This window comes from Trachemys scripta, chromosome 5 (assembly GCF_013100865.1).
Source record: "Trachemys scripta elegans isolate TJP31775 chromosome 5, CAS_Tse_1.0, whole genome shotgun sequence".
NCBI classification, from domain to species: Eukaryota; Metazoa; Chordata; order Testudines; family Emydidae; genus Trachemys; species Trachemys scripta.
This window is the reverse complement of record NC_048302.1, coordinates 35,636,834-35,657,365: the sequence shown is the minus strand read 5'-3', so window position 1 is coordinate 35,657,365 and position 20,532 is coordinate 35,636,834. Positions and strand designations below refer to the sequence as shown.

General features: G+C 38.9%; 1 protein-coding gene across 8 annotated transcripts in view; it reads left to right on the top strand.

Moving 5' to 3' along the window:
* The window catches only part of NDST4 (N-deacetylase and N-sulfotransferase 4), a 257,495-nt gene that overhangs the window by 77,252 nt on the left and 159,711 nt on the right, over positions 1–20,532 (top strand). For 2 of the 8 annotated variants that reach the window (XM_034772201.1, XM_034772204.1), the window contains exons 1-2: positions 3,778–4,391; positions 19,397–19,506. The gene's annotated coding sequence lies outside the window, so the exon portion shown is untranslated. Of the gene's footprint in view, positions 1–3,777; positions 4,392–19,396; positions 19,507–20,532 lie in introns of those variants that run through there. The other 6 variants (XM_034772202.1, XM_034772199.1, XR_004645912.1 and 3 more) reach the window with 4 other exon arrangements.

The following is a 20,532-nucleotide window of genomic DNA, read 5'->3' as shown; positions in this document are numbered from 1 at the left end:
CTGAGCAAATGGGTCTATCCCACTAACATTAATCTTGCAGCAATCTCTGAAACTCCAGACAGTAGTATGAACAGACTAGCATTGAAACATTATCCTGAACAGCAGGAGAGAGCTGAAATGAGTATTGATTTGTGGATATTTGTGTCAGTGGGTGGACTCTATCTAGAAGCTATAGTGAGATATTGTGTATTCCACTCAAGATGGTCTTTAAGGCATTGGATAGGGAAGGAGAGTTTTGAGGTGGTACAAATTAATAGCCATGCTGCTTCATGTTGGATTCTTCCATTATGACATGCCATTAGGCTAAGGAATAAAGCTCTGGGAATGGCTGAGTGTATTGACTTTATCATCTAAATTAAAATAAATTTTTGAGGACATGCTTAACCACTTGGCTGCTGGCCCTCCAAAGGAGCATCTGTGCTATTCCATTTTCTGATGTGCCATTAAATTCAAAGGAATAGGATGATGTGCCTGGTACATCTGGCTGCAGCAGAGGAGCATTCTGCCAGATGTATGTTACTTTCCCTTTTCCACAGTGGTGAAGTTAAGTAGCCCAGTCCAAAGTTGTGTGGCCTTGGTATTATATCACTATGAGTGTAATGGGAGTGAAGTGTGTGAATAGGGACAGATGGTGGATGATGGCTGAGACTGATCTTTTCATGAAGCTCCTGGGGTACTTATGATAGGAGGCAGTTATTCTAGATTGCGTAGGGTTATCAGGTTCAGAAAGGAAAGGAAATTTTAACTTGAATTTGTAAAATGCTTTGGAGGTTTTGATTTTAATTCTGGTTTTCAAAGGGAGGTAAGGGAATTAGGCAGCCAACTTCCAGTGAATTTCAATGTGAGTTGGGCATCTGACTCCTTTAGGGCTCTTTGACAATCACAGCCTTAGTCCCTAGGAGGCTGTGGAAGGCATGACATGTTATGAGAATTTATGATCCCCAGCGATTCTGTGTAATTCAGGGGTTACAGAAAATGAGCTAGAAGTGCCTTGGGTTTTAATTCCAACTCAATCTCTGATTTAGCTGGAGGGGGCAAATTAAGGTTCCAAGCAACAGGTTAGAAACACCTACTCTTCCTGGAACCTCAAATTCAAATCGTGGCAGACTCAATTTAGCCCTTCATCATTCCAAGGTACTCAAGGTAAACTGAGTTCTCCCTGCAATTTACTGTGTTGGGGTCTTTTAGATGGTACCTTGTATATTGGGGATGTGCCTGCATGGCATGAACACCATCCTGGCCACTATGGACGTAGAAGCCCTCTACACCAATATTCCACACAAAGATGGACTACAAGCTATCAGGAACAGTATCCCTGATAATGTCACAGCTAACCTGGTGGCTGAACTTTGTGATTTTGTCCTCACCCACAACTATTTCACATTTGGGGACAATATATACCTTCAAGTCAGCGGCACTGCTATGGGTACCCGCATGGCCCCACAATATGCCAACATTTTTATGGCTGACTTAGAACAACGCTTCCTTAGCTCTCGTCCCCTAACGCCCCTACTCTACTTGCGCTACATTGATGACATCTTCATCATCTGGACCCATGGAAAAGAAGCCCTTGAGGAATTTCACCATGATTTCAATAATTTCCATCCCACCATCAACCTCAGCCTAGATCAATCCACACAAGCGGTCCATTTCCTGGACACTACTGTGCTAATAAGCGATGGTCACATAAATACCACCCTATATCGGAAACCTACTGACCGCTACACTTACCTACATGCCTCCAGCTTCCATCCAGGACACACCACACGATCCATTGTCTACAGCCAAGCTCTAAGATATAACCGCATTTGCTCCAATCCCTCGGATAGAGACAAGCACCTACAAGATCTCTATCAAGCATTCTTAAAACTACAATACCCACCTGCTGAAGTGAAAAAACAGATTGACAGAGCCAGACGAGTACCCAGAAGTCACCTCCTACAAGACAGGCCCAACAAAGAAAATAACAGAACACCACTAGCTGTCACCTTCAGCCCCCAACTAAAACCTCTCCAGCGCATCATCAGAGATCTACAACCTATCCTGAAAGATGATCCTTTACTCTCACAGATCTTGGGAGACAGACCTGTCCTCGCTTACAGACAACCCCCGAACCTAAAGCAAATACTCACCAGCAACCACACATCACTGAACAAAACCACTAACCCAGGAACCTATCCTTGTAACAAACCCCGATGCCAACTCTGTCCACATATCTATTCCAGTGACATCATCATAGGACCTAATCACATCAGCCATACCATCAGGGGCTCGTTCACCTGCACATCTACCAATGTGATATATGCCATCATGTGCCAGCAATGCCCCTCTGCCATGTACATTGGCCAAACCGGACAGTCTCTACGCAAAAGAATTAATGGACACAAATCTGACATCAGGAATCAAAATACTCAAAAACCAGTGGGAGAACACTTTAACCTGTCTGGTCATTCAGTGACAGACCTGCGGGTGGCTATATTACAACAGAAAAACTTCAAAAACAGACTCCAACGAGAAACTGCTGAGCTAGAATTGATATGCAAACTAGACACAATCAACTCCGGTTTGAATAAGGACTGGGAATGGCTGAGCCATTACAAACATTGAATCTATCTCCCCTTGTAAGTATTCTCACACTTGTTATCTAACTGTCTGTACTGAGCTAGCTTGATTATCACTTCAAAAGTTTGTTTTCTCTTAATTAATTGGCCTCTCAGAGGTGGTAAGACAACTCCCACCTGTTTATGCTCTCTGTATGTGTGTATATATATCTCCTCAATATATGTTCCATTCTATATGCATCCGAAGAAGTGGGCTGTAGTCCACGAAAGCTTATGCTCTAATAAATTTGTTAGTCTCTAAGGTGCCACAAGTCCTCCTGTTCTTCTTTTATCAGAGATCCTGTTTCATTTTTTTCAGACAAATATAGGTTTGCACATATCTCCTTGTTAAAAATTACCCTTCCCTTACTGTGGGCTAGGTTGTGTCTGGGTTGTGTAGACGTGACTAAATTTCAGTGTTTAAGGGTATCATGCATGAATCATTTTGGAATGAACGGATATATATGTGCCTCAGTCAAACCAGTTAAAATTGGAAACTAGATGTTACATCAAAGAGCTTAAGTTTTCCTGTAGGGTAATGTAAGAAAATTGCATAAAAAATCATGATCCTTGGCTATGGTTGTGTGACAAGGGCTAGTCTTTAATTGTATGGGACAGAAGGTTCTGATCAATAAGTATGCAATAGCTAGGTGGGCCATGTTTATGTCACATATTGATGGAAGGATATTGTGTGCCTCTCAGATGAAGTGAAATGGTAAAGTACAGCTGGTTGAACACATCCACATCAACACACGATCAATTAAATTATTTGTAATTAAAGTGATGCTTGACTTTGGCTGTAATCCCTCTGTTTTGTTAATAAAGCGTCTTTTCTCTTCTCAGGGGGTCCTAGCTTTAGGGAGGGAGGGAGCCTGCAGTTTTACACAAGTGTGACTCTCCTGCTATACTTCTCACATTCTGTTTTTTTCACCTAATTGAAACATACTCCAGCCAGGAAAATCACTAAACTTTGCAGTTTCCCATTATTTTAGTTACAGCTTCAGGTGTAGGTGTCAGAAGCAGCAAGTGAGTATTTCACCCCCACATTTAATATAGCCTGGTTGTAAAGGAGGTGGTCCAACTGCACAATGACAGATTATGCAAATCCTCCAGGAGCATCTAATCAATCACTGTGGTGTGAGACGAATGCTGCTGATCTTTGAATTAGCTTCCATTGGAATGTATTCATCTGTAACATGTCACTCTCTGAATGACATCACAACAGCTTCTAGTCCTTGAAAGTCTTGAGGTTGATTAGCTGAAGGAATTGGCTGTTTCTGCCAATCATAATCGTGTAAAGCCGCCTTTATAGTTCTGTAGATATGAGAGAAGGGGAAAGGGAGACTGACTACAGCTAAACAAGAGGCACAGCAGCAGCAGCAGCAGCACCAGAAGCAGCAGTAGTAGCAGGAGCAGCTGGTATTCGGGTGATTAAATAGTTCTCATAGCCTTTTTGCTGTTCTCTGACTGCTCCCTGGTGTAATTCCCATGTCCAAGAAGGAAGCTGCATTTTAACGGTGTGCTGAACGGAGGTTTGAATCATTCCAGCTGGCTGCTTGTTTTGAAAAGGACAGTATGTGTATAAATAAAATGTGACTGTGCTGGAAGAGTTCAGTTACTAGGGGCTGGAGCAAGAGGAGTCTTCCTGGGATACTGTTCACACTGCTAGTATGAACTGAAAACTCTCTCTAGTTTATCTGAGCCAAGTGAAGAAATTTGAATAGTGGATGTCTCTTTCCCACACACTAGACAAACTCAAGTGAAAAGAAAAAGGAAGAAATTCTTCTATAGGTAAGTTATTGCACATCTTGGTTCATGAACCTCTATATCTGTGTCAAATTCATATATTATATACATAAATATCTATAATTATGTACATATGTACAATATGTCTATAGGTATAACATGTACATGCAGTATGTACACAATAAATATACAGCAAACATGTTTAAACAGTCTTTATCTAGAATTGAAGGAATTAATATTTTTTCATTAAAGTTTCTGAGATTATCTCTGACATGCATGTAAGTGCCCACAATGTACATGGATGTGTTTCTGTTAAGTGGAGAATAGATGTCCGCTTCAATGCTTGAAGATACAGAACTTGGAATGCTAGATTAGTTATCAGGATATTAGGATGAAAAAAAATTGACAGTCTTCTTGAAGCTGATCTGCATACTTTGCTTGTATCTGGTATTACACAATATACAAATATTCAAAATTAACAGCGGAAACAGCAATATGACAGTTCTCCAGGAAGATACATCAAAAAGTATTTATTTAGTATTTATTAGAGTAACTAAGATCTGCAGATTTGTTCTATTCCAGTGGTTTGGTATCCAAATAACATCTGTCTACAACATTTAAAACAGCATGTTCATTCATTGCTTGCAAGTTTTAGAAAGCAAGAGAAACTACCAAAGATATTTCAGGAATAAATGCCTAGTGCTACAGTGTTAGACCATGAAGAGGACAGCATAGCATCTTTATCTTTCAATCGACTGAGTGGCTCCAAGCCACTGCTGCTGTTAATAAGCATTCCAAGGAGAATTGTTCATAAAAGTGAACAAGTCTCTTCCTACTGTAAGTCAATGTAACCAAATAAGAGTCACAATAATTTTATTATTTATCTATCTTTATCTTTATTTATTACGTTTAGTAGCTTGCAAAAGTAGACCCTACATTTGTAACACTTAGTCACATTAAAGGGACTACATACAGAGGAAGGTTCTAATCAAAGTCTATTTGCAGAGTAAATTAGTACTCGTGAATAATCATGGCAGAATCTGGCCTTTAATGTACAATAGGCTATTTTCCCTTTATTTAAAAATAAAAAACACAGCAGTGAGTAATTTCAGGCCAGATTCTAATATCCTTTTCTGCAATGAAACTACTCATGGTGTAAGATGTTACTCCGTGTAAAGAAGGATATCAAAATCTGTCCCTTTGCAAAGTTTAAATGGTTGGTAATGTTACCATGTGCATCTCTTATCTTGCCTTTGCACATCTGCACTTTCTAACTTGCTTCCTCAAATCCTGTTCTAAAGAAAGCTAATTCTAGAAAAGAAAAGCCAAGACCTAAACAACTCTCACTTAACTCCATGGAGGTTTTTGGCTTACAAATTTCTTCTGAACCTCACCAGTGAAACAATCTAATTTGCTTGATTTGATTTATTTTTATAGTCTATGCAGAAGCTTTAAAGATCATGTATTGATATTTTGTGCTACATCTAAGACTTAGCGCCATTTTTTTGATTTGCGACAAATTCCTAATGTTTGATAGCCTTTAGAAAGCAGATCAGTCACATCTCAATGCCAACTTGGCACTACCTGGTCATTTTCTGTAAGGCTATAGAGTAGCTCTTCTTTATATAGCTAATTTAATTGGAATAAAACAAAGCCAGAGAATTAAATTTAAATATAGATAGGAATGGTTGAGTCACAAACCACTTGCCTATAATTAACTCCAATTTGTATCCAAATTGTATCCAAATTAAACATTAACACACACTACAAACTGCCAACTCCCCTTAAGACTTAATAGATCTCTAGAGATTGTGATACCTGCTATATTGTTGTGTGTAACGGCACAGAACATACTTAGCTAATTTGGTGGTATTTTGGAAATCATATAATATTGAGCTGTACTGGGGTTCAGCTATCATTCAGAATGAGTAAAAGACAAAATATGCTAATACTGAAGACCATTTCTTGCCATCGGTGTATTACAGGAATCATCATCTCAGTGATATGAGTTCCATTATAAAGAAAACATGGTCACAGATTGCAAGCCCATGATAATAAATTTCCCAGAAAGGGCTGATGAGAGGTACTAGCAAACTCTGTCCATCAATTTTAAATTAGATAAAAGTAAAAAATATGATTTGAAGAATGTAGAGTCTTATGCTACCAAAATTGATTTCTTGTTTATTTCATTTTCTTGATTTTGCATCTCTGCAAACATTAAAAGAAAAGTGTAGACGCAATTTCTTAGCCATAAATATGAGATAAAATACAATTTAGAATCTCTTGAGGATGATTTTCTTTCCATCTACTTCTTCTTTATACATGTGATTATTAGGTCTCCCCTTGCAGTGCATATGATGCATTCTCCCTCCTTCTTCTCTCCTAACTTTTGAAAGAGAGTTCAGTTTCTTACACACACTCTGTTTGCTTTCTGAACATGTAAAATGAATCTTCAGAACAAAATAAAAAAAACAGAAAAATCAGCAAAGCATCATTGTGGATGGGTTAAAGAAAGCGTTAATTCAGAATTCTGCCCAAAGCTAGTTTCTTGTGGTCTCTTGGCCCATTTAAGGGACAGGACATTGAACTAAATGGGAGTTTAGGGCGTTCTGCACCTCGGAGGATCAGCACTCTCTTTTTAACTCAGTTTGCAATTATTTAAGAGCAGTCAATGGTGTCCAGTTTAATAGATTTTGACTGTTTCTTATTTCCAAATCTGGGAGGAAGTTGTGGAACTTCAGACAATAAAGCCAGCATATTAGTGATTGACTAGAAGCCAGAACTGAGAGTCTGTGCTACAGGAAATGATGATGTTTTCTGTGCTGGAATTCATTTAGAATATTAAGAAAGAGAATCCTATCCTGTCTGAGATTTCTATGAGGTCTAAAGAATTCTGATATCATAGTGTCAAACCTTGTTTTTCTACTAATGAGGTGTTAAAACTTTAATACCACTTTAAGAATCTTTAATAAAAATGTCTCATTTTATCCAGTGAAAGTCAGCCAGGAAAATGCTACTCATAAAAAGGAAGAGTAAAAATTTTATTTTTTTTAATCAACATTTAAGTTACAGTAGTAGTTGACCTATAAAAATAGGCTGGTTGAAGAAAATGAAAATCATACATGCCAAACCAAACTATTTTCTACCACTACTGTAGGTAATAATAATTATAATAATTGTATGCCAGATTCCTCTCAAATTAACAATTGCTAAAGGAAATGACTACTAAGATGGTGTTTTAACAGCTATGCTACCAAATTTATATGCTAATAGCACAATATTGTAGAGTATATGTCACTATTTGACCGAACAAGCAAGCATGCTGGGACCAAAAGTAAGGTATTGTGATGGGGTGCTTTGTGCGGAGATTGACAAGGAAGGGGTTAAATCCCATTCCTTCCTTTTGGCTACAGGGAGGACCACAGATGCCTTCTTCAAGTTCAGGGATTTTCAGGGCCAGCTGAGGGGAATGAATTAATTCACCCCAGCACACTATCAAAGTGAAGTGCTGTAGGGAGCCAGGAGCCAAGTTTGACAGCAGGAGTCAGGGAGGATGGGTTTATTTTCAGGAATAGGGTTAGAGAGATGAGATGTTAGTCTCTAAGGTGCCACAAGTACTCCTGTTCTTTTTGCGGATACAGACTAACACGGCTGCTACTCTGAAACCAGAGATGAGATGGGGAATCTGGAAACATTCCTTTTTTCTTTTTGGAACTTGGCCAATTAAAGGGAAATCAACCAGTAGGGCTTCCCTCAGCCAAGTTAAGTGCAAAGTTCTAAACTGTGGCTCACTTCAGCCAAGACATTCTTTACATTTACTTCTCAGTATCAGCATGAAGTGCACCACATGGGCATTTTATATCCACAAACTCAGGCTGGCTCCTTTCCTTTTCTGACCCTATCAGGGGATTAAAAAGAAGAGTTTCTCTGTAATTTAATTGTTCTGAATATCTAAGAATGTTCCAGGCATCATAAAAATGGCTTTTATTCTCACTCTTCCTAAGTCATCTTTCACTACATTTTACCCAACATATCTAGCTCCCTTTCCCTTTTTTTCTCTCTCTGCTCTTGTTAGGTTGATTGTAAATACAGCTTCCCCAGTGGCTAAAATGCCATAAAGGGAAGTAATGAATCAGCAATCTGAAACCTGAGCACGTACATTGGCTGATGTTTTGTCCTGAACCACAATATAATAACTGTACTTGTACACCTGTGTTTTTGCTCACACAATATAATCACTAGCATGGGTGGTGCAACTATGGACATTTGTTTAGGACTTAATTTAGGACTCAGTTGTATGAGCTAGCTAAGGGCCTAGTGAACACAACATCAGTACATGCGATGTGAGGAATAGCTGGTATCTTGTCATTGCACTCAGGAATGTGCTGAAAGATATACACCTATCTGAAAAAGTGCTGGTGATGCTGTCCATGACTCTGGAGTTATGGTTGACCAGTGTTTGGCTGTTCTGAAATCAAGGGTCAGGATCCCATTGTGTTAGGCACTTGTACAGACAAGTAACAAAGAAGAGAATTGTTGACTCAGATAACTTTCTGTCCCAGCCCTTAGTTACACCTGCCCTTGAGAGATGCTCTAAACCTCTTCTAGCAGGGTTAAAACTAAAGGAATTCACATGGCAGCATGAGTAAACCGTACTAATTCTGCATATTCAACCAGGACTTCATCTTCCATGATACACTGTGGGGTGTCCTCTTACTGAGGGGAGGTGGTGCATCATGGGAGTTTTATAGCTGCAGTGCATCATGAGAGATTAAGTCTAGCTCAGTAACCCAGTTCATAAAGGAGAATTGAGTCATGAAGTAAATGAACTGTAATTCCCATGAGGAACTCAAGCATTACATCCAAATTGAAATATATTGGGCTTTGGTCAAAACATTTAGATTTTTAACCAAAATCTTGTAGAGTTCAGATTTTCTATGAAAAATCTGTATTTTCCAAAGAAAGCAAACACTTTTTACAACAACAACAAAAGTTTAATAGAAAACCCAATTTTACAAACAGTTTTGATGATTTTTTTTCCAACTAGCTCTAGTTCTGTCCTTTGAGCTTAGCAGAGGATTCTTGCATTCCTTGTTAGTGTAGTGGGCCAGAGTAAATGTAGTGTACATGTAGTGGGCCAGTGGGATCCTAAACTGATCGTCAGCCAGCTGAAAAGGTTATTTTCTTTGTTAAGAAGCTTCTGTACTCTACAACATTCACTGGGTTTTTTTCTTCAGAGGTCAAATTTAACCAGAATATCCCTGGAACTTGTTATATTTCCATCAGAAATCTCAAAAGAGATCTTCCACTTGATATACTGAGTAGAGTCCCACTCCCACAGAAACCCAATTTAACTGTAGCAGAAATAAATACATAGAAACTGAACTAAACAAATAATAATAGTAAGAAAAGAAAAGAAGTACCATATGTGCCATTTGACTGCACATGAAAAAATATGCATTCGGAGCATTGCTTAGTTGAAATAGACTATTTTGTCATAACAGTTTGCAATTATCAAGCACAGTTGAGCCAAAGTATTTTAAAAGTGCAAATTATCTCAAAGGGGTTTAGATAAAAGTCCTTATCTCCATTTTACAGATGGGAAAACTGAAGAACTGAAAAAATGAGTGATTTGTCCAAAGACACATAAGTAGCCAATAGCAGAGCTGGCAACAGAACCCAAAGGTCCTAACTTCCAGTCTTGTGTTCCAACTGCAAGATATCTTTTCTCCAATTACACAAAGCATGGTCATGCAAAAGTTACAAGATGACAAATCTAAGTTAAATTAGCATCTTGCATAAAACTTCCTCAGACAATCATGTCAACCTCATGTCTACTTGGCAATGTTTGCAATAATTAATATTGTAAAGTGAGATGTAGTTTCTTGGGTATTGTAATATTTTTTAGTACACTATGAAGTTTTACATTCTCACTGCCCAAATTTGTTTTACAGACAATTGTAACACTTACATACACAAGTGGTTCCGGTGGAGAGCTAAAAGGCAGTAGTATATTATCATGAATACAGAAAAAATTATTCAAGAATCCATGGAAAAGTTATATAGAAAAGTATAATATGACCTTAAATTCTTGCCCCAAAACAATCATGCAAGTAATATTAAGGGTCTGATAAAATCCACTATATTTTGAGCAAGACTAAAACCATGGGTCTGACTCTCTTTTATAGAGTAAAACAGGAGAGTTACTTGGATGAAAAATTGGTGTGAGAGGAGCATCAGGTTCCCTGTCTTTAACTCATTCCCACTGAACCTGCTTTGCATGAGGTATGTCACATGGTCATTGCTACAATACCTTAGATCCTTGGGCCTTTTTAATTCCCATCTGCACTGTTGCCCCTCAGCACTGCTGCTTTAGGGCAGATCCCTGAGGTTTCCCTTAGCCAACCCTCTGTGAGCCCCTCTTGCTCCAGCGAAACCTAACATATAACGTATTTCAGGTGGAGGAGAAGATGGGAGGACACAATGTGCACCAATGAAACTGGCTAATGGAGTGGCCATTCGGCAACTGTTATTCATTAGCACAAGTTAGAGCATCCCTGAGACTGCTTTAACTTCTGCTGGGGGCTGGATCAACCCCTTGCAGAATCTAGGACTCAGGAGGCAGAAAAGCAGTGGAAAGCCACCTATGACACCCACGGGTGAACCAGCTCCAGAACACTCTGGGTTCTAAGCTGAGCACAAATATTCCTCTAAATTTCCTTGGCATTTCTTGAGGGAATATGTTATTCTAAAGATTTATAGTAGTATACAGAGCCTTTCCTATCTGGGTTTAAATCATCCTCGTCAGTAGTGGTGATAGGTCATTACTATGTGACAGAAGTTCAGTAGCCTTGTTCATACTAGGGATATAGTCACATCAAACCTTCTTCACAACAGGTAATGGTGACAGGATGTATATAACCCAGACCAGGTTAGACATTGAAATATATGGTCATGGATATACAGCAGAGGGTACCTCAGATGTCTTCCACAATAAGAAATATCTTTAGGTGTAGCTCTCTTTTACTTCTGTTAAGAAGGAGCTAAACTTCTGTTAAGAAGGAGCTAAACCTGAACTTTCTTGATAGTGTCCAAAGAGGACACATAACTGTGTGCCTTGGAGCACAAGATTTCAGGTCTTTGGCAATTCAGTTAGAGGTTATGGGCCTACTGTAGGAGTGGAGGATGAGTTCTGTGGCCTGCAATGTGCAGGAGGTCAGACTAGATGAGCATGAAGGTCCCTTCTAGCCTTAAAGTCTGAGTCTATGCGCAAAAGTACCAGCTTTATTTATTTGCTACTCTGATGAAGAAAGGAGTTATCTATTATCATGTCACAGATCTTCAGCAGGAAAAAAAAAACAGTGGTCCTTGCAATAATTATCAAGCAAATCTGGCAAACCTTAATAAAATACCAGAACAAATATTAAGAGGTCAGTAGTTATTTAGAGGCTAATGGAACCATGAATAGTATTTATATAGTCCTACTCTTCTTAATTTTTTAGCTTGTAGTATGGTACTCTTTATGTCATCAGATGTATACTGTAATATATGCAGCATATATGGATGAGTTAAAGTTGCTACTTGGATCTCAACATTTGCATTGCCTGACTCTTGGAATCGCTAACAGGGCAATCGTAATGTTGCATTAGTGCAGGTCTCCTGACAATTAAAAAAGCAAATCATGCTACAGAAACCTGATTGTTTAGTTGACAGAATTACAACATTAGTAGACAAAGGTAACACAATAAATGTAATATCTGGACTTTAACAAAACACTTGATACAGTGTTTCACCAAATCTTACTTGAAAAATGAAATTAAATCAAATTAGCTTCCATTGTAGAATTGAAACATGTACTGAAAAGGGGCTGAAGAGTCATTATGAAAGTGAGATGATTAAAAGTGTTGTCGCAGGTCAGGGGGGCTGTCCTGTGGTTTGCTCCATGGAATAGCATTAAACCCAGTTTTATTCAACAATATAATTGATATGAGTAAAGATGTGGTAAACAGCATGTTAATTAAATTTGCAGATTTTGTAAACATCAGTGAGACCAGACAAGTAATATACTGGGCCTGATCCTGTAGTCACACAAGACTGGGAGTCACAGGAACAACGCTCTAGTTCAGGTTCTATCACAGTCATTTTTGTGACCTGGGGCAAGTCACTTAGGGCTATATTCACAAAGGGACATAGGCACCTAACTTCCTTTCTAGGTGCCTAAATACAAATTTAGGTACCAGTGATGTTCACACAACCAATAGGAATGTGGGTAAAAATATCTGTCTGCACAGGCGCTGATTTTCCAAAATGCTGGGGGGTGCTTGACCCCCAGCTCCACCCTTTCCCCCAAGGCCTCCACCCTTTCCCCCACCCCTGCCCTGCCTCTTCGCACCCACCCCATCCACCCCTGCCCTGCCTCTTCCCACCCAGTTCCGCCCCTTCCCCCAAGCGTGCCGCCTCCTTACTCCTCCCCCGTGCCCCAGAGCCTCCTGAATGCCGTGAAACAGCTGGTTGTGACAGGCGCGAGGCATTGGGAGGGAGGGAGAGGCATTGATCCATGGGGCCACTGGTGCATGGGATGCACTGGGGGGGGGGAGGGAGGAGCTGATGGGAGGCTGCCGGTGGGTGCTCAGCACCCACCATTTTTTCCTCATGGGTGCTCCAGCCCTGGAACACCCATGGAGTCGGCGCCTATGTTTGTCTGCCTCACACAGTGTTGTGGGCATAAATTGATTAATGTTTGTAAAGCACTTTGAGGCCATCAGAAGGAAGATGTTACATAGGTGCAAAGTACTATTATTTATTCTTAGTAGTAGTAGTAGTACTCAAGAAAAGACTGCAGCCTTTGGCTCAAAAGGAATTAGAGAGACTATTTTGGCTGAAGAGTCAAATCCTGAAGGGTGTTTGCCTGGTTATAAACTCAAAATGTGGAGCCTATTAAAATAAATAGGAGCTTTGCTTATGTAACAACTGAATAGAACATGAGTAAGGCCTTCTGTATTTGCCCACTTGTGATGTTGGCCAGCAAAGGCATCCTATCATAGATCAGGGAAGTGGTATTGCCTCTCTGTATTTGGTCATGCTGAAACCACACTTAGATTACTACTCTCCACTGCTAGGCATCTGAATTCCTGAAAAATATTTACAAATTGGGAGAAAGTCAAAGAAAAGCAACAAAAAATGAGCTACAGACGGTGACTTACGAGAAAATCTTATAACTACGGCCCTACTTGAACGGCAGGATGATTATCAAATCATTGTGTCTGAGTTGAGGACAAGTTGGTGGAAAATCAAGGAAAAGTAATAACGGATCTCTATCAATTGCAGTAATTTGGAAAAGCCAGAGAAGACCTATTTGTTTAAGAAAAATTTGCTGGAACAATATAAACACTCAAATATTATGTCATGCTTCCTATTTTTTTTATAACCATACATTTTACTACAACTATAATATAGTCATTAATGCACAGAGCTGACAGTGGACGCCCTGCCATGCAACAGGTTGACATCCTGAGCCCAGTTGCCCAGGGCTAACAGCCAGAGCCTCAGCCACTATCAACTCAGATAAATGGAGCTCTACTGTACTAATAGTCAGAGTCGCAAACCTCAAAATGTGTGCGAAATTGTGGATTGTGCAAAGTAAGCTAATTAAAATAAAAATTGCAGTGGAAGCCTAATATTATGGGATCCACAATTTCTGCAATATTACAAATGAAGTAGGGCCTTACTTATAACCAAATGTGTCTCAACTTGGCCAAAAACAACTAACAGGAAATGACTATGATAGGGGTTGGCAACCTATGGCATGCGGCTCGCCAGGGTAAGCACCCTGGCAGGCCGGGCCAGTTTGTTTACCTGCCATGTTGGCAGGTTTGGCCGATCACGGCTCCCACTGGCCACGGTTCACCTCTCCAGGCCAATGGTGGTGGCGGGAAGCTGCGGCCAGCACATCCCTCGGCCTGCACCGCTTCCTGTAGCCCCCATTGGCCTGGGACGGTGAACCGCGGCCAGTGGGAGCCGTGATCGGCTGAACCTGTCGACGCGGCAGATAAACCAACTGGCCCAGCCTGCCAGGGTGCTTACCCTGGTGAGCCTCATGCCAGAGGTTGCCGACCCCTGGACTACAATAATCTGGAACAATTATTGGACATGTATAAACACCAAATAAAGGAATTTTTACGGTGATCCAAAGGACTGTGACTCGAAGTAGTGGAGTCAAAATAAGTAAAGGGAAAATTTACGCTGAACATCAGTACACATATCCTAACACTGAAGTCTATTCTAACTGTAAAATAGTCTTCCAAAAGAAGTGATAAAAGCCCTAGCACTTGATTTATTTTAAACTAGACTGGAGAAATGTAGTAGGTAACAATGCTACACGAGGCAATTGACTGGAGGACATAACAGGTGCTATCTAGATCTAATTTTTGTATTTCTATGATTTTAGTATAGCGAATCAAACATAACTTCAGTATCAAAGAAAGGGATTTTGGAGGCATCAGCAAAAGACAGAACTTTATTTCTGACCTTCCAAGTACATATCTGTAGAAGTCTCCCATTGATAGATGAGGAATTTCTGTGAACACATTAGCGCTGATTATAGTTACGTGTCTAAATGCATCAATAGGAGGAAAGGAAAGGCCACTTAGTGAGTCAGCAATTGTAGATCAGGTCTGAATTAATGAGAAGGAATTATATTAGCTGACCTGCTGTTATGACAGCACATCTAGAACATGTGTTCAAGGAGCTGGACGTTGTGATAAGTCAGCTGTGGCTATTTGCATACCTTTTGAAATTACTGAAGGAAGAATAATAGGGATAATTCTTATTAAAATGTTGCTGCTAAGCAGGAGCCATCTATTTATTCACAGGATAGGTAGGATGTGAGAGACTGACAATATCCTCTAATGTTGGCTACAAACCTTGTGGAAGTAAGATAAACTTTATTGAATTAAGTTAAACCTTATTGAACCAGGGTTAATTTTGCGGATTTGTATGAATTTCCATGGAAAGGGTAAACAGAAGAACAGCAGGGGGTGATTCGGCAAATTCACTTAGGTTTTAGCATCTACAAAGAGGTTGGAAAAGTGCAAAATATACTAGTTCAAATTTGATTCTCCAGAGACCATCACAAAGAAGGGGATGTTGGATAAATAGTTTAGTTTTAAACTGGCTCAGTGCCGCCTTCTTGATCCACCAAACAGATAGGACCCCTGGTCCACAGAGGGTCCCAATGCTTAGGGTAAGGTTGTAAGGACTGGATCTACTGAGGTCCCATAAGAATGGACATTTGTTCTGAGCTGAATCTATAATGAGGCTGTAACCACAAGGACTACCATTAGGTGGAAAGTTGAAGGACTCCTGCTTCCATAATCCATGTTAGGGTTAACTCTGGTAAGCTTATTAGCAAGTGTGTAAGTATTAGTAAGTGTGTAACAAATTCTTTTATTATTTTTAATATATTTTCTCTGTAATGCTTTTTATCTTGAGAATAATGCAGGCTTGCGTAGGAAGTGCTGTGTGATACCTTATAACTGTAGTAGTTGCACCTGTTAAACATCTCTGATCAGAAAGCAAGCAGTTGTCCCTGGCCAACCTGTCTGTGCTGGGAATAACATAGTGAAGTCAGGGAACTGTGCAGTCTGGAAATACGCTGGTCGGAAGGGAGATAGATGTGGAACTCCATGCAGAAAGGAAATGGCTGCACAGCTGGAAGCCTGAGAGTCCTTACCCTTGTTGGATCTCTCAGGGGAAATACAAGTACAGTTGCCCTGAACTGTGACATAGAGCACAGGCAATGACAAGGCCCAAACTATATCATCAATATGCTTCAAAACAAACCTGAAGGGGCTCAGGGCCCTCAAGGGCTGAGTCTACCAACAAGGCCATTGCTGGTGATGGTATTCACTGGAACGTGGAGTGAGACAAGCTATTAACTTTGTATGTGTCACTTACATCCATCAGATGGTTCTAGATTTTGGACAAATCAGCCTGGGTTAAATTCAGACTAGCAATATGGAGGCAAAAGGCTCCATATCTCGTAATCTGTCCAGTTTTCTTTGTCCATTCATTCATTCATTCATTCATTCATTCATTCATTCAATAAATAAATAAACAAATAAATAACTAAATACTTTAAAATATATATGCAAAAACATTTTATAAACACAGTTTTTGGCAGTCTATCTACTGCAAAGAATTTTTTCACAAAACTCTGAGTAAAAGCATCTGTAAAAACTAAAGCTACTAAAAACTAGTGAGCAAAGTCAAAAGGGTCAAGGGTTCATTGCTTCCAATAGCTCTTCCAGGCACAGATGCCTGCCACTTTTCATTCCAGGAGAATTATACATTGTTTGCTTTGTATCCAGTGATAATTAGCTATGACCCTGGCAAATTGTCCGCTTTTCTAAAAAAGCAGGAAATTATACATTGACTATAGAAACCCCTAATCACTGAAAACAATTACTAAAATTAGGTGTTTCAGATGACAAATGGAGTCTGAATTTACTTAAATCAAGAGAAGGAATTATGATATGAGGGTAGATCCTCGGGTGGTGTAAATTGTCATAGGGAGGTAACTGGAGTCAGTTGAGCTATGACAATTTCTACCTGCTGAGGATCTGCCTTTGTAGGCAACATCTTTTTATATGTAAGCTGATGAGCTTGTGATCAGTCTTGTGAGAGCTGCTAAAACACTTACTAGCAAAGCAGTGTTCATAAAAGATCTACACAAGTAGTGATGGATGAACCGCAAAAACATTGTTTTGGATAAGCATGTGAAAATTCAGCTGCCTAATGGAAGCTTATCCAGATCTCCAGAGTTTAGAAATTTCTCATTTGTGAGATTTCTGGAACTTCCACTTACAAAAGCTGCTATATTCCAAGAGAGCAGAGGCTCAAAAAACGAAAAATAACATATAAAAAATCTAATTAATTTTTTTTCAGACTTGGAACTTTTGTTTGAATTTTGGGTTTATGTTCAAGAAGGAATGATTGAGTATGTACCTCTTTTACTCAAACCAGTTCACTTGTCTTTTGTACTGAACCAGTAGACCATTGTGGTTAGCTTGTCTAAATAAAGGCATGTAAGTGTTTTTAAATCAGGGATCATTGAACAGATAATTAGGGACATTGAATTGGGTTCATACAAATTTAGTATTTGCCCTCAGAAGGAAAAATAAACTCCTGAATCAAACTTTTTTTTTGAGGTTGAAAAATTCACTTATCTTGTTTTATTGTTTTTCATACAAATCTGGATTCCAACTAGAAATGGAAATGGAAGTTCCAAAATATTATGAGAAAAAGATGTTTCTGAAGCATTTCCAGATCAAAACCCCATAATATCTATTCTATGATGTAAAGATTTTTGTGTCAACAAGAAATGGGCATGTTATTAACTGTGACCCATACTCCCTCTAGTACTTGTCTCCTGCTTGGTCCTTTGGCTTTTCCCTTTGTGTTCACCCATATCAACCTGATGGCAACACCAGCTGGGAGAGGACACCTCTATCCTTACCTCTTGACTTGAGGGGAGTGTAGGATTCCAGGATTTCATGTCCAACCCTATACAAAGGGATGAACAAACATCTCACACCACTCCTGAAATTTGGGAGATTTGAAATCTGGTTCCAAAACTTTGCAGTTTGGGCAATAAATGAACTAAAGCGTAATGATGTATTATACAGCTCAAAATCATTTTCTCATTAAGAACATTTACTGGTTTATGTTTTATGCATTGTATATCTTGTTAATGATCCTTGTTGTGGCCAAATTTAGCCCTGGTTTATGTGGGTCAACTCCACTGTGGTTAATAGGCCAACATACATTAACCATTGTGTTTAATAGGCCTACATTAGAAACTTTTGTAATATCTCTTAAATTTCTATACTGGCAAAAGCCCTAGTGTAGATGCAGTTCACCAGCTTATTTCATTTGGGGAACTTATATTGGCTTTATCAGGTGAAGCACATTTTGCTGGTATAAGATGCATGCACATGATGAGGATTTGCCAATATAGCTATAACAGCAAACATGTTTTAGTGTAGACCAGGCCAGAGTCTTCAATGGTATTGCATGCTACATGTCACCAGTATATTTAGTGTTTCTGGGACAAATTAAAAATTACAGTATTAGCACATGAACTTGTCAATGCAAAATATGACACTGTAGAAGTCAGCTCTCTAGGTAAAATTCATCTTGTACAAAGAGCCAGCACAAGGTCTTTACATCATTGAAGATCTATTCTGAGTGAATATCATTTTGTTTCCTTGGTCAGTGTACCAAAATTTGGACCCTATCCAGCAAGATGGAGCATCAATGAATTCAGTCAGAGCTGAGGGCCCACAGAATCTCAGAAATTGGACTCTAAAATGAAACTGGATCAGTAATACTAAATTATACCTAATAAAGCCTGATTTGGACATTTATTTTCAAGTTTTACAGCACTATAATAGATCCATACAGTATAAAGATACTCCCAGAACAATTGAAGTGCTGAATGCATATAAACCTGTTGAACCATGAGGGGGAAGAGTTTCAAATGCACAAATGGCAGTTCCCAACTCCGTTTTGCCTTGGAAAATCTCCCGCAATGGGTTAGTATAACTGATTTACTTTCATAGACTTTAATTATGTTGCACTGCTTCTTACTGAACAATATTAACAGTTCCAAAGAACAAATCTAACAAGGTGCCCAAACCTAGAATTGAATCTTGCTCCAAGTACTATCCAGATTATAATGAATACCTTTATTTAATAAAATATATGTATGGGTAATTTTAAAACATTTATTCAATGTTTATAACAACATCAATAGAGGGACTGGATTAGATTAGATTGAGATACTAATATTTCTTTCAGATGGGATTTTATCTTTTGTATTTAGATTGTAAAGTCTTTGGGATAAGGACTGTCTTTTTGTTCTGTTTCTGTACATTGTCTAGCGCAATAGGATCCTGGTCCATGACCCGGAGCTACTAGGTGCTACCGGAAAGCAAAATGATAATGATCGATCTCACCAAACGTATTATTTTGACACTTTATAATTTCAGTACCTGAGGGACCCAAGAGGAAAAAAAGCTGAGGGGGGAAAAAAGGAGAAAATGTAGATCTACTATATCATGCTATTCACCTGGGATACAGAAGTGGACTAAGAAATTTAGTAAGTATAAAACCTGTTGCAGGATCAGATTTATTAGCACTTAAATTATATTGCTTTTGCACTAAAGTCTAAAATAAGGTGCTTTACCTGCTGGTACAGATTGCTGTGACCTTTTTGGACTCAGCTTGATTGCAGTTCCATTTGTTTTGTAAGCTGTCCTGGTGGATAACAGGTGCTGCCATTCTTTGTCTGGCAAAAGCAAGAAAACATTGCCCTCTAGTGTTGAAAGAAAATACATGATGTGAAGTCCAAGTATTTTTTCATTTCAAAATATCTCCAAAACCAAAAGTTGTAGACATTAGCTATTCTATTTTATGGTGTGTGTACACACACAATGATGATGTAATCCCCCAAAAAGATTACAGTCATTTGATAAACCCCAAGAGTCAGACATGAGTGATTCATCCATGTCACCAAAGAATTGAAATACAGCCTCATAAAGACAGTTTCCATTGATCTGACTTTATCTTTTTATAAAAAAAAATAAAATAATTGTCTCTTTTGAGATTAAAGCACCTTGAACCTCAAAGCCCATAAAGCAAGCAATAAAGAAGCATTTATTACTCTTATAATTATCTTGATTATTATCTTGTTTATTATTAGTAGTATTTATTTATTTATTTAATTAATTATTAATTATTATTATTGTTGTTGTTATTTGTGGATATTTCCATTCAAAAACTCTGTACTAGAATAAACCGGAATATCTTTCTTGCTACTGTTTGCTAGTGGCTCTGTGACACAAACTTGAATCAATGATTGTTCTGCTGCTGGCGCACTATGACAAAGCATGAAAGAATATGAAGAGTGCAGCAGCAACCCTTTGACTCAAGAATATACTTTAGAGAAAATCTTACACTGGCAGAGGAATGGACATAATGACCTACCTTATAGGTGTTTTCTATCTCTAAATTCTATGGGTCAAATTCTGATTTCCATACTCATGCTGAGTAGTACATTACTGAGCAAGTAGACCTTTTTATTCAGAGTTTATCCCCATGACTTTGTTTCTCTCTTTTGCTGAGC